Genomic DNA, 14,407 nt, shown 5'->3' with positions numbered 1-14,407 from the left:
AGAGGCAATAATAAATTGGCTATTATTATATTTTATTGTTCATGATAATCGTTTATTATCCATAATAGAATTGTATTGATTGGAAACTCAAATACATGTGTGGATACATAGACAACACACTGTCCCTAGTGAGCCTCTAGTTGACTAGCTCGTTGATCAAAGATGGTCAAGGTTTCCTGACCATAGACAAGTGTTGTCACTTGATAACGGGATCACATCATTAGGAGAATGATGTGATGGACAAGACCCAAACTATAAACGTAGCATATGATCGTGTTAGTTATTGCTACTGTTTTCTGCATGTCAATGTATCTGTCCCTATGACCATGAGAACATGCAACTCCCGGACACCGGAGAAATACCTTGTGTGTATCAAACGTCACAATGTTACTAGGTGACTATAAAGGTGCTCTACATGTATCTCCAAACGTGTTTGTTGGGTTGGCATGGTTAAAGACTGGGATTTGTCACTCCATATGACAGAGAGGTATCTCGTGTAGGGGAACGTCGCATGGGAAACAAAAATTTTCCTACGCGCACGAAGACCTATCATGGTGATGTCCATCTACGAGAGGGGATGAGTGATCTACGTACCCTTGTAGATCGTACAGCAGAAGCGTTAGAGAACGCGGTTGATGTAGTGGAACGTCCTCACGTCCCTCGATCCGCCCCGCGAACAATCCCGCGATCAGTCCCACGATCTAGTACCGAACGGACGGCACCTCCGCGTTCAGCACACGTACAGCTCGACGATGATCTCGGCCTTCTTGATCCAGCAAGAGAGACGGAGAGGTAGAAGAGTTCTCCGGCAGCGTGACGGCGCTCCGGAGGTTGGTGATGATCTTGTCTCAGCAGGGCTCCGTCCGAGCTCCGCAGAAACGCGATCTAGAGGAAAAACTATGGAGGTATGTGGTCGGGCAGCCGTGAGAAAAGTCGTCTCAAATCAGCCCTAAAACCTCCGTATATATAGGTGGGAGGGAGGGGAGGAGGCAGCCTCAAAACCTAAAGGTTTGGCCGAAATTGGAGGTGGAGGAGTCCTACTCCAATCCTACTTGGAGTAGGATTCCACCTTCCCACTTGGAAACTCTTTCCACCTTGTGTTTTTTCCTTCTCAAACCTTATGGGCCTTAGTGGGAACTTATTCCAGCCCACTAGGGGCTGGTTTATCTCTTCCCATAGCCCATGAGACCCCTTGGGGCGTGACACCCCTCCCGGTGGTCCCCGGCACCCCTCCCGGCACTCCCGGTACACTACCGATGAGCCCGAAACTTTTCCGGTAATGCACGAAAACCTTCCGGTAACCAAATGAGGTCATCCTATATATCAATCTTCGTTTCCGGACCATTCCGGAAACCCTCGTGACGTCCGTGCTCTCATCCGGGACTCCGAACAACATTCGGTAACCAACCATATAACTCAAATACGCATAAAACAACGTCGAACCTTAAGTGTGCAGACCTTGCGGGTTCGAGAACTATGTAGACATGACCCGAGAGACTCCTCGGTCAATATCCAATAGCGGGACCTGGATGCCCATATTGGATCCTACACATTCTACGAAGATCTTATCGTTTGAACCTCAGTGTCAAGGATTCGTGTAATCCCGTATGTCATTCCCTTTGTCCTTCGGTATGTTACTTGCCCGAGATTCGATCGTCAGTATCCGCATACCTATTTCAATCTCGTTCACCGGCAAGTCTCTTTACTCGTTCCGTAATACAAGATCCCGCAACTTACACTAAGTTACATTGCTTGCAAGGCTTGTGTGTGATGTTGTATTACCGAGTGGGCCCCGAGATACCTCCCCGTCATACGGAGTGACAAATCCCAGTCTTGATCCATACTAACTCAACGAACACCTTTGGAGATACCTGTAGAGCATCTTTATAGTCACCCAGTTACGTTGCGACGTTTGATACACACAAAGCATTCCTTTGGTGTTCGTGAGTTATATGATCTCATGGTCATAGGAACAAATACTTGACACACAGAAAACAGTAGCAACAAAATGACACGATCAACATGCTACGTCTATTAGTTTGGGTCTAGTCCATCACATGATTCTCCTAATGATGTGATCCTGTTATCAAGTGACAACACTTGCCTATGGCCAGGAAACCTTGACCATCTTTGAACAACGAGCTAGTCAACTAGAGGCTTACTAGGGACAGTGTTTTGTCTATGTATCCACACAAGTATTGTGTTTCCAATCAATACAATTATAGCATGGATAATAAACGATTATCATGAACTAAGAAATATAATAATAACTAATTTATTATTGCCTCTAGGGCATATTTCCAACAGTCTCCCACTTGCACTAGAGTCAATAATCTAGTTCACATCACCATGTGATTCCAACGAATCCAACACCCATATAGTTATGGGGTCTGATCACGTCTTGCTCGTGAGAGAGGTTTTAGTCAACGGTTCTGAAACTTTCAGATCCGTGCGTTCTTTACAAATCTTTATGTCATCTTATAGATGCTGCTACTACATGCTATTCGGAAATGCTCCAAATATCTACTCTACTATACGAATCCGTTTCACTACTCATAGTTATTCGGATTAGTGTCAAAGCTTACATCGACGTAACCCTTTACGACGAACTCTTCAACCACCTCCATAATCAAGAAAAATTCCTTAGTCCATTAGTTACTAAGGATAAATTTTGACCGCTGCTAGTGATTCAATCATGGATCACTCTCTGTACCCTCAACAGACTTTGAGTCAAGGCACACATTAGGTGCGGTACACAGCATGGCATACTTTAGATTCTATGGCTAAGGCATAGAAGACGACCTTCGTCTATTCTCTTTATTCTGCCGTGGTCGGGTTTTGAGTCTTACTCAAATTCACACGTCACAACGCAACCAAGAACTCCTTCTTTGCTGATCTATTTTGAACTCTTTCAAAAACTTGTCAAGGCATGCATCTTGTTGAAACTTCTATTAAGCGTTTTCGATCTATCTCCATAGATCTTTGATGCTCAATGTTCAAGTAGCGTAATCCAGGTACTCCTTTGAAAACTTCTTTCAAACAATCTTGTATGCTTTACAGAAATTCTACGTTACTTCTGATCCACAATATGTCAACCACATATACCTATCAGAAATTCTATAGTGCTCCTACTCACTTCTTTGGAAATACAAGTTTCTCATAAACCTTGTACACACCCAAAATCTTTGATCATCTCATCAAAGTGTATATTCCAACTCCGAGATGCTTTCACCAGTCCATTGAAGGATCACTGGAGCTTGCATACTTGCTAGTATCTTTAGGATCGACAAAACCTTCTCGTTGTATCACATACAATGTTTGCTCAAGGAAACCGTCGAGAAAACAATGTTTTGACATCCTACGTGCAATATTTCATAAATAATGCATCAACAACTAACATAATTCTAACAGACCTTTAGCATCGCTACGAGTGAGAAAGTCTCATCATAGTCAACTGTTTGATCTTGTCGAAAACATCTTTGCGACAAGTCGAGCTTTTCTTAATAGTGACTTATCACCATCATCGTCTGTCTTCTTTTAAAGATCCATTTTACCCAATAGTCCCACGACCATCAAGTAGTTCTACCAAAGTCTACACTTTGGTTTCACACATGGATCCTCTCTCGGATTTCATGGCTTCCAGCCATTTGTCGGAATCTGGGCCCACCATCGCTTTCTCCATAACTCGTAGGTTCACTGTTGCTCAACAACATGACCTCCAAGACAGGGTTACCGTACTACTCTGCAGCAGTACGCGACCTTGTCGACCTACGAGGTTTGTAGTAACTTGATTCGAAGCTCAATGATCACCATCATCAGCTTCCACTTCAATTGGTGTAGGCGCCACAGGAACAACTTCCTACGCCCTGCTACACACTGGTTGAAGTGATGGTTCAATAACCTCATCAAGTTCTACTACCCTCCCACTCAATTCTTTCGAGAGAGACCTTTCCTCGAGAAAGGATCCGTTTCTAGAAACAAACACTTTGCTTTCGGATCTGAGATAGGAGATGTACCCAACTGTTTTGGATATCCTATGAAGATGCATTTATCCGCTTTGGGTTCGAGCTTATCAGACTGAAACTTTTTCACATAAGTGTCGAAGCCCCAAACTTTCAAGAAACGACAGTTTAGATTTCTCTAAACCTCAGTCTATACTGTGTCATCTCAACGGAAATACGCGGTGCCCTATTTAAAGTGAGTGCGGTTGTCTCTAATGCATAACCCATAAACGATAGTGGTAAATCGATAAGAGACATCATAGTATGCATCATACCAAATAGTGCGTGGCTATGATGTTCAGACACATCATCACACTATGATGTTCCAGGTGGCATGAACTGCGAAACAACTTCCACATTGTCTTAACTGCGTACCAAAACTCGTAACTCAGATATTCATTTCTATGATCATATCGTAGACAGTTTATCCTTTTGTTACGACGAACTTCACTCTGAAACAGAATTGAACTTTTCAATATTTCAGACTTGTGACTCATTAAGTAAATACTCCTGTATCTACTCAAGTCGTCAGTGAAGTAAGAACATAATGATATTCACTGCGTGCCTCAGCACTCATTGGACTGCATACATCAAATGTATCACTTCCAACAAGTTACTATCTTGTTTCATCTCAATGAAAATAAGGCCTTGCTCATGTGGTATGATTTGCATGTCACTAGTGATTCAAAATCAAGTGAGTATAAAGATCCATCAGCATGGAGCCTCTTCATGCAATTTATACTAACATGACTCAAGCGGCAGTGCCACAAGTAAGTGGTACTATCATCACTACCTTGTATCTTTTGGCACCAATATTATGAACATGTGTAACACTACGATCGAGATTCAATAAACCATTAAAGGTGATTATTCAAGCAAACAGAGTAACCATTATTCTCTTTAAATGAATAATCGTATTGCAACAAACACGATCCAATCGTGTTCATGCTTAACGCAAGCACCAAATAACAATTATTTCGGTTTAACACCAATCCCGATGGTAGAGAGAGCGTGCGACATTTGATCATATCAACCTTGGAAACACTTCCAACACGTATCGTCACCTCGCCTTTAGCTAGTCTTCGTTTACGTCGTAGCTTTCATTTCGCGTTACCAATCACTTAGCAACCGAACTGGTATCCAATACCCTCGTGCTACTAGGAGTACTAGTGAAGTACACATCAACATTATGTATATCAAATATACTTCTCTCGACTTTTGCCAGCCTTCTCATCTACCAAGTATCTAGAGTTGCTCCGCCTCAGTGACTGTTCCCCTCATTACAGAAGCACTTAGTCTCGGGTTTGGGTTTAGTCTTGGGTCTCTTCATTAGCGCAGCAACTGTTTTGCCGTTTCACGAAGTATCCCTTCTAGCCCTCGCCTTTCTTGAAACTTAGTGGTTTTACTAACCATCAACTATTGATGCTCCCTTTTGATTTCTACTTTCGCAGTGTAAAAACATCACGAATCGCTCAAGGATCATTGTATCTATCCTTGATATGTTATAGTTCATCACGAAGCTCTCATAGCTTGGTGGCAGTGACTTTGGAGAACCATCACTATCTCATTTGGAAGATTAACTCCCACCTGATTCAAGTGATTGTCGTACTCAGACAATCCGAGCACACGCTCAACGATTGAGCTTTTCTCCTTTACTTTGTGGACAAAGAATCTTGTTTGGAGGTCTCGTACCTCTTAACAAGGGCACAAGCATGAAATCACAATTTCATCTCTTCGGAACATCACTTATGTTCCGTGACGTTTTTACAACGTTTTCGGCGCCTTGCTTCTAAGCCATCAAGTATCTTGCACTGAACTATCGTGTAGTCATCAGTAACGTGTATGTCGTATGTTCATAGTATCCACAGACGACGCTCGAGGTGCAGCACACCGAGTGGTGCATTAAGGACATAAGCCTTCTGCGTAGCAATGAGGACAATCCTCGGTTTTACAGACTCAGTCTGCAAAGGTTGCTACTATCAATTTTCAACTAAATTTTCTCTAGGAACATATAAAAACAGTAGAGCTATAGCGCAAGCTACATCGTAATTCGCAAAGACCATTAGACTATGTTCATGACAATTAGTTCAATTAATCATATTACTTAAGAACTCCCACTCAAAAAGTACATCTCTCTAGTCATTTGAGTGGTACATGATCCAAATCCGCTATCTCAAGTCCGATCATCACGTGAGTCGAGAATAGTTTCAGTGGTAAGCATCCCTATGCTAATCATATCAACTATACGATTCATGCTCGACCTTTCGGTCTCATGTGTTCCGAGGCCATGTCTGCACATGCTAGGCTCGTCAAGCTTAACCCGAGTGTTCCGCGTGTGCAACTGTTTTGCACCCGTTGTATGTGAACGTTGAGTCTATCACACCCGATCATCACGTGGTGTCTCGAAACGAAGAACTGTCGCAACGGTGCACAGTCGGGGAGAACACAATTTCGTCTTGAAATTTTAGTGAGAGATCACCTCATAATGCTACCGTCGTTCTAAGCAAAATAAGGTGCATAAAAGGATTAACATCACATGCAATTCATAAGTGACATGATATGGCCATCATCACGTGCTTCTTGATCTCCATCACCAAAGCACCGGCACGATCTTCTTGTCACCGGCGCCACACCATGATCATCCATCAACGTGTTGCCATCGTGGTTGTCGTGCTACTTATGCTATCACTACTAAAGCTACAGCCTAGCAAAATAGTAAACGCATCTGCAAGCACATATGTTAGTATAAAGACAACCCTATGGCTCCTGCCGGTTGCCGTACCATCGACGTGCAAGTCGATATTTCTATTACAACATGATCATCTCATACATCCAATATATCACATCACATCGTTGGCCACATCATATCACAATCATACCCTGCAAAAACAAGTTAGACGTCCTCTAATTTTGTTGTTGCATGTTTTACGTGGTGACCAAGGGTATCTAGTAGGATCGCATCTTACTTACGCAAACACCACAACGGAGATATATGAGTTGCTATTTAACCTCATCCAAGGACCTCCTCGGTCAAATCCGATTCAACTAAAGTTGGAGAAACCGACACTTGCCAGTCATCTTTGAGCAAAGGGGGTTACTCGTAACGATGAAACCAGTCTCTCGTAAGCGTACGAGTAATGTCGGTCCAAGCCGCTTCAATCCAACAATACCGCGGAATCAAGAAAAGACTAAGGAGGGCAGCAAAACACACATCACCGCCCACAAAACCTTTTGTGTTCTACTCGAGAAGACATCTACGCATGAACCTAGCTCATGATGCCACTGTAGGGGAACGTCGCATGGGAAACAAAAAATTTCCTACGCGCACGAAGACCTATCATGGTGATGTCCATCTACGAGAGGGGATGAGTGATCTACGTACCCTTGTAGATCGTACAGCAGAAGCGTTAGAGAACGCGGTTGATGTAGTGGAACGTCCTCACGTCCCTCGATCCGCCCCGCGAACAATCCCGCGATCAGTCCCACGATCTAGTACCGAACGGACGGCACCTCCGCGTTCAGCACACGTACAGCTCGACGATGATCTCGGCCTTCTTGATCCAGCAAGAGAGACGGAGAGGTAGAAGAGTTCTCCGGCAGCGTGACGGCGCTCCGGAGGTTGGTGATGATCTTGTCTCAGCAGGGCTCCGTCCGAGCTCCGCAGAAACGCGATCTAGAGGAAAAACTATGGAGGTATGTGGTCGGGCAGCCGTGAGAAAAGTCGTCTCAAATCAGCCCTAAAACCTCCGTATATATAGGTGGGAGGGAGGGGAGGAGGCAGCCTCAAAACCTAAAGGTTTGGCCGAAATTGGAGGTGGAGGAGTCCTACTCCAATCCTACTTGAAGTAGGATTCCACCTTCCCACTTGGAAACTCTTTCCACCTTGTGTTTTTTCCTTCTCAAACCTTATGGGCCTTAGTGGGAACTTATTCCAGCCCACTAGGGGCTGGTTTATCTCTTCCCATAGCCCATGAGACCCCTTGGGGCGTGACACCCCTCCCGGTGGTCCCCGGCACCCCTCCCGGCACTCCCGGTACACTACCGATGAGCCCGAAACTTTTCCGGTAATGCACGAAAACCTTCCGGTAACCAAATGAGGTCATCCTATATATCAATCTTCGTTTCCGGACCATTCCGGAAACCCTCGTGACGTCCGTGATCTCATCCGGGACTCCGAACAACATTCAATAACCAACCATATAACTCAAATACGCATAAAACAACGTCGAACCTTAAGTGTGCAGACCTTGCGGGTTCGAGAACTATGTAGACATGACCCGAGAGACTCCTCGGTCAATATCCAATAGCGGGACCTGGATGCCCATATTGGATCCTACACATTCTACGAAGATCTTATCGTTTGAACCTCAGTGTCAAGGATTCGTGTAATCCCGTATGTCATTCCCTTTGTCCTTCGGTATGTTACTTGCCCGAGATTCGATCGTCAGTATCCGCATACCTATTTCAATCTCGTTCACCGGCAAGTCTCTTTACTCGTTCCGTAATACAAGATCCCGCAACTTACACTAAGTTACATTGCTTGCAAGGCTTGTGTGTGATGTTGTATTACCGAGTGGGCCCCGAGATACCTCCCCGTCATACGGAGTGACAAATCCCAGTCTTGATCCATACTAACTCAACGAACACCTTTGGAGATACCTGTAGAGCATCTTTATAGTCACCCAGTTACGTTGCGACGTTTGATACACACAAAGCATTCCTTCGGTGTTCGTGAGTTATATGATCTCATGGTCATAGGAACAAATACTTGACACGCAGAAAACAGTAGCAACAAAATGACACGATCAACATGCTACGTCTATTAGTTTGGGTCTAGTCCATCACATGATTCTCCTAATGATGTGATCCTGTTATCAAGTGACAACACTTGCCTATGGCCAGGAAACCTTGACCATCTTTGAACAACGAGCTAGTCAACTAGAGGCTTACTAGGGACAGTGTTTTGTCTATGTATCCACACAAGTATTGTGTTTCCAATCAATACAATTATAGCATGGATAATAAACGATTATCATGAACTAAGAAATATAATAATAACTAATTTATTATTGCCTCTAGGGCATATTTCCAACATCTCGGGGCCCACTCGTTAATACAACATCACAATAAGCCTTGCAAGCAATGTGACTAAGGAGTTAGTCACGAGATCTTGTATTACATAACGAGTAAAGAGACATGCCGGTAACGAGATTGAACTAGGTATAGAGATACCAACGGTCGAATCTCGGGCAAGTTACATACCAAAGGACAAAGGGAACAACGTACGGGATTAACTGAATCCTTGACATAGAGGTTCGACCGATAAAGATCTTCGTTGAATATGTAGAAGCCAGTATGAACATCCAGGTCCCGCTATTGGTTATTGACCAGAGAGTGCCTCAAGTCATGTCTGCATAGTTCTCGAACCCGCAGGGTCTGCACACTTAAGGTTCGGTGACATTTCAGTATAGTTGAGTTATAGGCGTTGGTGACCGAAGGTTGTTAGGAGTCCCGGATGAGATCCTGGACGTCACAGGGAGCTCCGAAATGGTCCGGAGGTAAAGATTGATATATAGGAAGTCATGTTTTGGTCATCGAAAGAGTTCTGTGCTGATCGGTAATGTACCGGGAGTATCGGGAGGGTACCAGGGGACCACCGGAAGGGGTGTGACGACCCAAGAGCCTTGTGGGATGTGAGAAGAGGTGGAGCAGACCCTGGTGGCCTGGGCAAAGCCTCTCTCAAAGGCCCATGCGGCTAGGAGAAGAGATAAAAGGTAAAAGACCTTTAAAAGAAAGGGAAGGAGGAGTCCTCCCAAAGTAGTCCACCTTCCCACAAGGGACTCTTATTTGGTTCGGCCGATCCCTTCTCCTTGGAGTAGGGGCCAAGGTTGCCTCCTCTCCTCTCCTCCTATATATACTAGAGGTTTTTGAGGGTTTTGAACACAGAAATCACCCACGGCTGCCTCTCTCTCTAGATATGTTTCTCCTCTAGTCTAGTTCGGAAGTGCTTAGGCGAAGCCCTGCTGGATTAGTTCACCACCACCACCACGCCGTCGTGCTGGAGAACTCATCTAACTCTCTCCCCCCTCTTGCTGGTTCAAGAAGACGAAGATCGTCATCGAGCTGTACGTGTGCTGAACGTGGAGGTGCCGTCCGTTTAGCACTAGATCGGGATGGGATGACGGGACGGATCATGATGAGATCGCGGGACAGGCTATGATTTGAATTGCAAAGATGTTCCACTACATCAACCGCGTTATATACGTTTTTGCTTAGCGATCAACAATGGTGTGTAGATTCACTCTCCCCTCTCGTAGATGATCATCACCATGGATAGGTATTGCATGTGCGTAGAATTTTTTTTGTTTCCCATGCAACGTTCCCCAACACAGATGTTGCTACTTCTGCTGTTGCCACTGCTCCCGTGCAGTTTCTACTTGCGATGAAGGAAGAGGATAAGAGGAGAGGGGGTTGATTGCTTTTCTGTTTAAGATCTAGGGGTGTGTTTTTTTTTTGCTAAGTTAACTCACAATCCGGACTCACTTGCCAGTAAGTGATCAAACAGGCTAAATCACTCAATCAATGTTTTTTGCAAAATGTTTACTAAAAAGCGGCAACTTTTGCAAGAAATTAGGGACTAGCTGTTTTCCACAAAACAAGCCGGAAATGTGGTGGTTTTCTGCTTTTAACTCTATTTCTAACCTCAATCCAGTTGCCACGCAAACAGATGATCAACATATTGCGGCATCACTTGAAATTTCGGTCAAACTAGAATTGGGAGGAGAAAATATAAGAGGAATCATGGTATTGTCTCGAGACTATATTTTGTATTGTGTCTCTAGAACGATAATTTTCTTGTTCGCCGCCCTCCTACCCCATTCCCGACTCCACCTCTGGGTTGGTGTTGGATGGCTCCCGAAGTCCAAACAGTTATGCCCGAACATATACTACTAGTTTGAGGGTCGACTTGAAGACTCTCCTTCAAAAAAGAATATGCGTTGTGTGGGGTTGAGTGGCGGGATCCAATTGTACGACGCGCAAGGCTACCCATCGAGATGTCTGGCTGATCGACCGGCGCCTACTGGCCCTCATGCAGACATCAGCTGATTCTGTCAACCAATATTTAGGGTGTGTTCGTTAGCATGTATGGACATATGAGTGGAAACAAGCAAAAGTGGGTCGGATTAGAAACTTTTGCACTCATGCACCCTCCATGCATCCTACCAAACACACCCTTAAGAGCATAGACAGTCGGATCCTTCAAATGACCCCACATACGCACGCGGACGTGCCCGGTCAGTGACTGGAAGGAAAAAATTCACCCAACCGGATCCCTCATATCATCCGTATATATGTCCGGGCTGTCTGCGAACCCTTATATGCATCTCAAATATGGGCAGGATATGAGGGCTTGCGGACGCGTCCGGTCAGTCTGCCACATAGGACATGGCCACACCCCGAATCACACTTTTCTTTTCTTTATTCATTATTTTCTTTTTCTCTTTTTCTCTTCATCAATCACGTACGTGTCCATGGATATTTAGAAGAATACTAGTTTAATGCTCGTGCGTTGCTACGGATGAACATAAGACATAGTGAAGCACGATTGTTTCAATTACTATAATAAAAAATTAATTATTTTCTTCTGCTTCTTTCTTCATAGACATGGTTGTATTTCTTTAACCACTCCCTCCTCACATTATATCTTTCTCTTTACCCTTCCTTTCCCGTCACATTTTTTCTCACAATCGTGTTTGAACCCTCATATATATGTACGTATTATGTTTTTATCGATTCAAAATATTATTTTAATCTCTTTTTTTGCGACCAATTAGTTGAAATAAAACTTAAGCAGTGCCTCTCACAACAAACTGAAAGGAAATGTGAACTATGGTGAGTACGGAAACGGAAGAACAAAATCTTATTTTCTGAAATATAAACCCTCTGAAACAACAATTAATACTCCCAATCACAAAGGAAAAGAACAGAAAAGGTATGGTTACTGCCAAACACATTTGACCTACAGGTTACTTTTCATAAACTCCTATTGCTATATCTGTCAAATGACTCGGGGGGAGCATCGTGCGTTCAAGCACTTCTCTGCGAAGAAGCAACTTGACTTCAAGGTTGTCCTCTTGGTACCGAGGAGGAACCCTTTAACATCCTTCAGAACAAAAAAAAGCTTAACAAATCAAGCATGTGCGTTGTGCCTTCATCATGGACAAATACAAACTCAAAATTGAGAGCCAAGATGAATACAATAGATAGTCTAAGCTCTTACAATCCAAAAAACATAAATTTTGTCTGAAAGGTTCTTATGTTATGCACGAGTTCGACGTCTTCCTCTCCCATGCTCTTCCGGTTACACGTGTCTCCTTGCCAATATGTCAAAAAAAGTAGCAGCTTAGTGACGTGCCAAGAGCGGACATCAACCTTGAGTATGTACTCATCAAGCTCAATAGTGACTGATGCCCACCTTGATTGATGACGCAAGCTCTGAGAACATGTGACACACCCCGGCTCATGAAATGATTCACCGCGGAAGTAGTTTCGCACACATCAAGACTTCAAAGACAAGAATGAATGTCATCAAAAATCTAAGAAGAGCGTACGCATATAAAAGTGTAAAAAGGCATAAGTGGGGAAAGAATTGTGCAATAGCTCTATTGCTTTGATGAGTACTTATGGCAGTACACTATCAAAATAAAATAGTATATGTGCAATTTGTTTGTCAGAGAAGTTTATGTGCTCATAAAGTACCCTTCAAAAGAATTGGAAATTGAGAGCTTACATTATTAAAGAATTAAACTATCACCCATATAGATACATAGGCCTGATAGCCCAGAGAGCACAATTAAATCCCCCAAAAAATAAGACTATTGTCGCCATAGGCAACATACAAAATGTCTAGAAAGAACATAGCAATGGTCATTTTGACAGAAATCAAAATATGACACATTATTCAGAAACAATTATAAGCTCAATGCGGAGGCGAGATGATACTAATATATACATGCACTTGATATACACATAACTAATATATATGTGGTCCTATGCCAAATTAAAAATAGTCAAAAATATTACTCGCTCCATCCGGAATTACTTGTCGCAGAAATGGATGTATCTAGATGTATTTTTTGTTTTAGATACATTCATTTCTATCCATTTATACGACAAGTAATTTAGGACGGAAGGAGTACTACATACTATATGTATATATGCATGAATCAACCAGTGTTGTCGTGGCTTTGCATTATAAGAACTGAATCAGTACTAATTATCAACCAATTGCCAAGTTAGTTATGCGCTCAGCCAGTCGAAGCTATCTAGGAAACACAACAGTGTAACTAATTAAAGGAACAACGCATCATTAATCGCCTTCCAAAGTACAAAAATGCCCGGGATCCCTACCCGCAGCCCTGCATAGATAGCCTAATAGTCCATTTCCTAAAAAGGATTTCTCTTAAATACCATATTCATTGAAATACCCGATTCCACTTTGGAGAGACCAAGGATGCCATCGATCGATTGTAACACAACATTTCCAGAGGATAACATAAGCTGTAGCAACTGATGATGTTCTTGATCCAGTTTGGTAGTTGCAAGAAGCTCGGCTATCCTAAGGACTTCTGAAAGGGGAGATCTGATCTCATGTGACATTGTGGCTAACATTTGTTTTGCTTGCGGTGTGTCCTCTGCATTGTTGACAAGTGGAAGTACTCAGTGTAATTCTGAATCAAAATGCAATAAGTCAATGCTAGAGTAAAATGTACACCATGCAAACCTGTAATATTAGGTGATCTGCTATGCTTAGTTTCCTTGGCTTTTTGAACAGCTTCCCTCACCCTTATGTCTACCATTTTCTCTCTTGTTTTGACCTGAAGTTCAAGGAAGCAGATGCAGTTCAGAAGCGTGGAATAAAATGTAATTCAATGTAGAACGACATGAAATGAGATTCAGTTTGAAGAAATTTATTTTCAAATGAAAATGGTATCTTAGCTCATGCGGAAAATACCCTCAAACTCAAATAACAGTTTGTGAGATCACTGCACAATACTTTTCATGCGCACTATCAAAGAAGAAATCATGGAGACCAACAAGGATTGGGACGCTATTTTATTCATGGAGACCAACATGGATGGCGATGCTATTTTATTCATGAAGACCAGCAAGGATGACGATGTTATTTATTAACGTAAACCAACAAGGATGATGATGATATTTTCACTAAAGAAAAAGGTGTACAATTGTGCACAAGAAACAAGGGAAACAAAAAACACATAATCAGTCTCGAAATAATACTAAGACCATAATAATATCTTATTATTCTCTAGATTTTGAAAGAATGGAAATTGAAGAAACATGAATATGATAGAAATGAATATAACAAATCACCTCGTATGTTA

The sequence above is a fragment of the Hordeum vulgare genome, chromosome 7H (assembly GCF_904849725.1).
Source record: "Hordeum vulgare subsp. vulgare chromosome 7H, MorexV3_pseudomolecules_assembly, whole genome shotgun sequence".
Taxonomy (NCBI): Eukaryota; Viridiplantae; Streptophyta; class Magnoliopsida; order Poales; family Poaceae; genus Hordeum; species Hordeum vulgare.
This window is presented reverse-complemented; position numbering follows the sequence as displayed.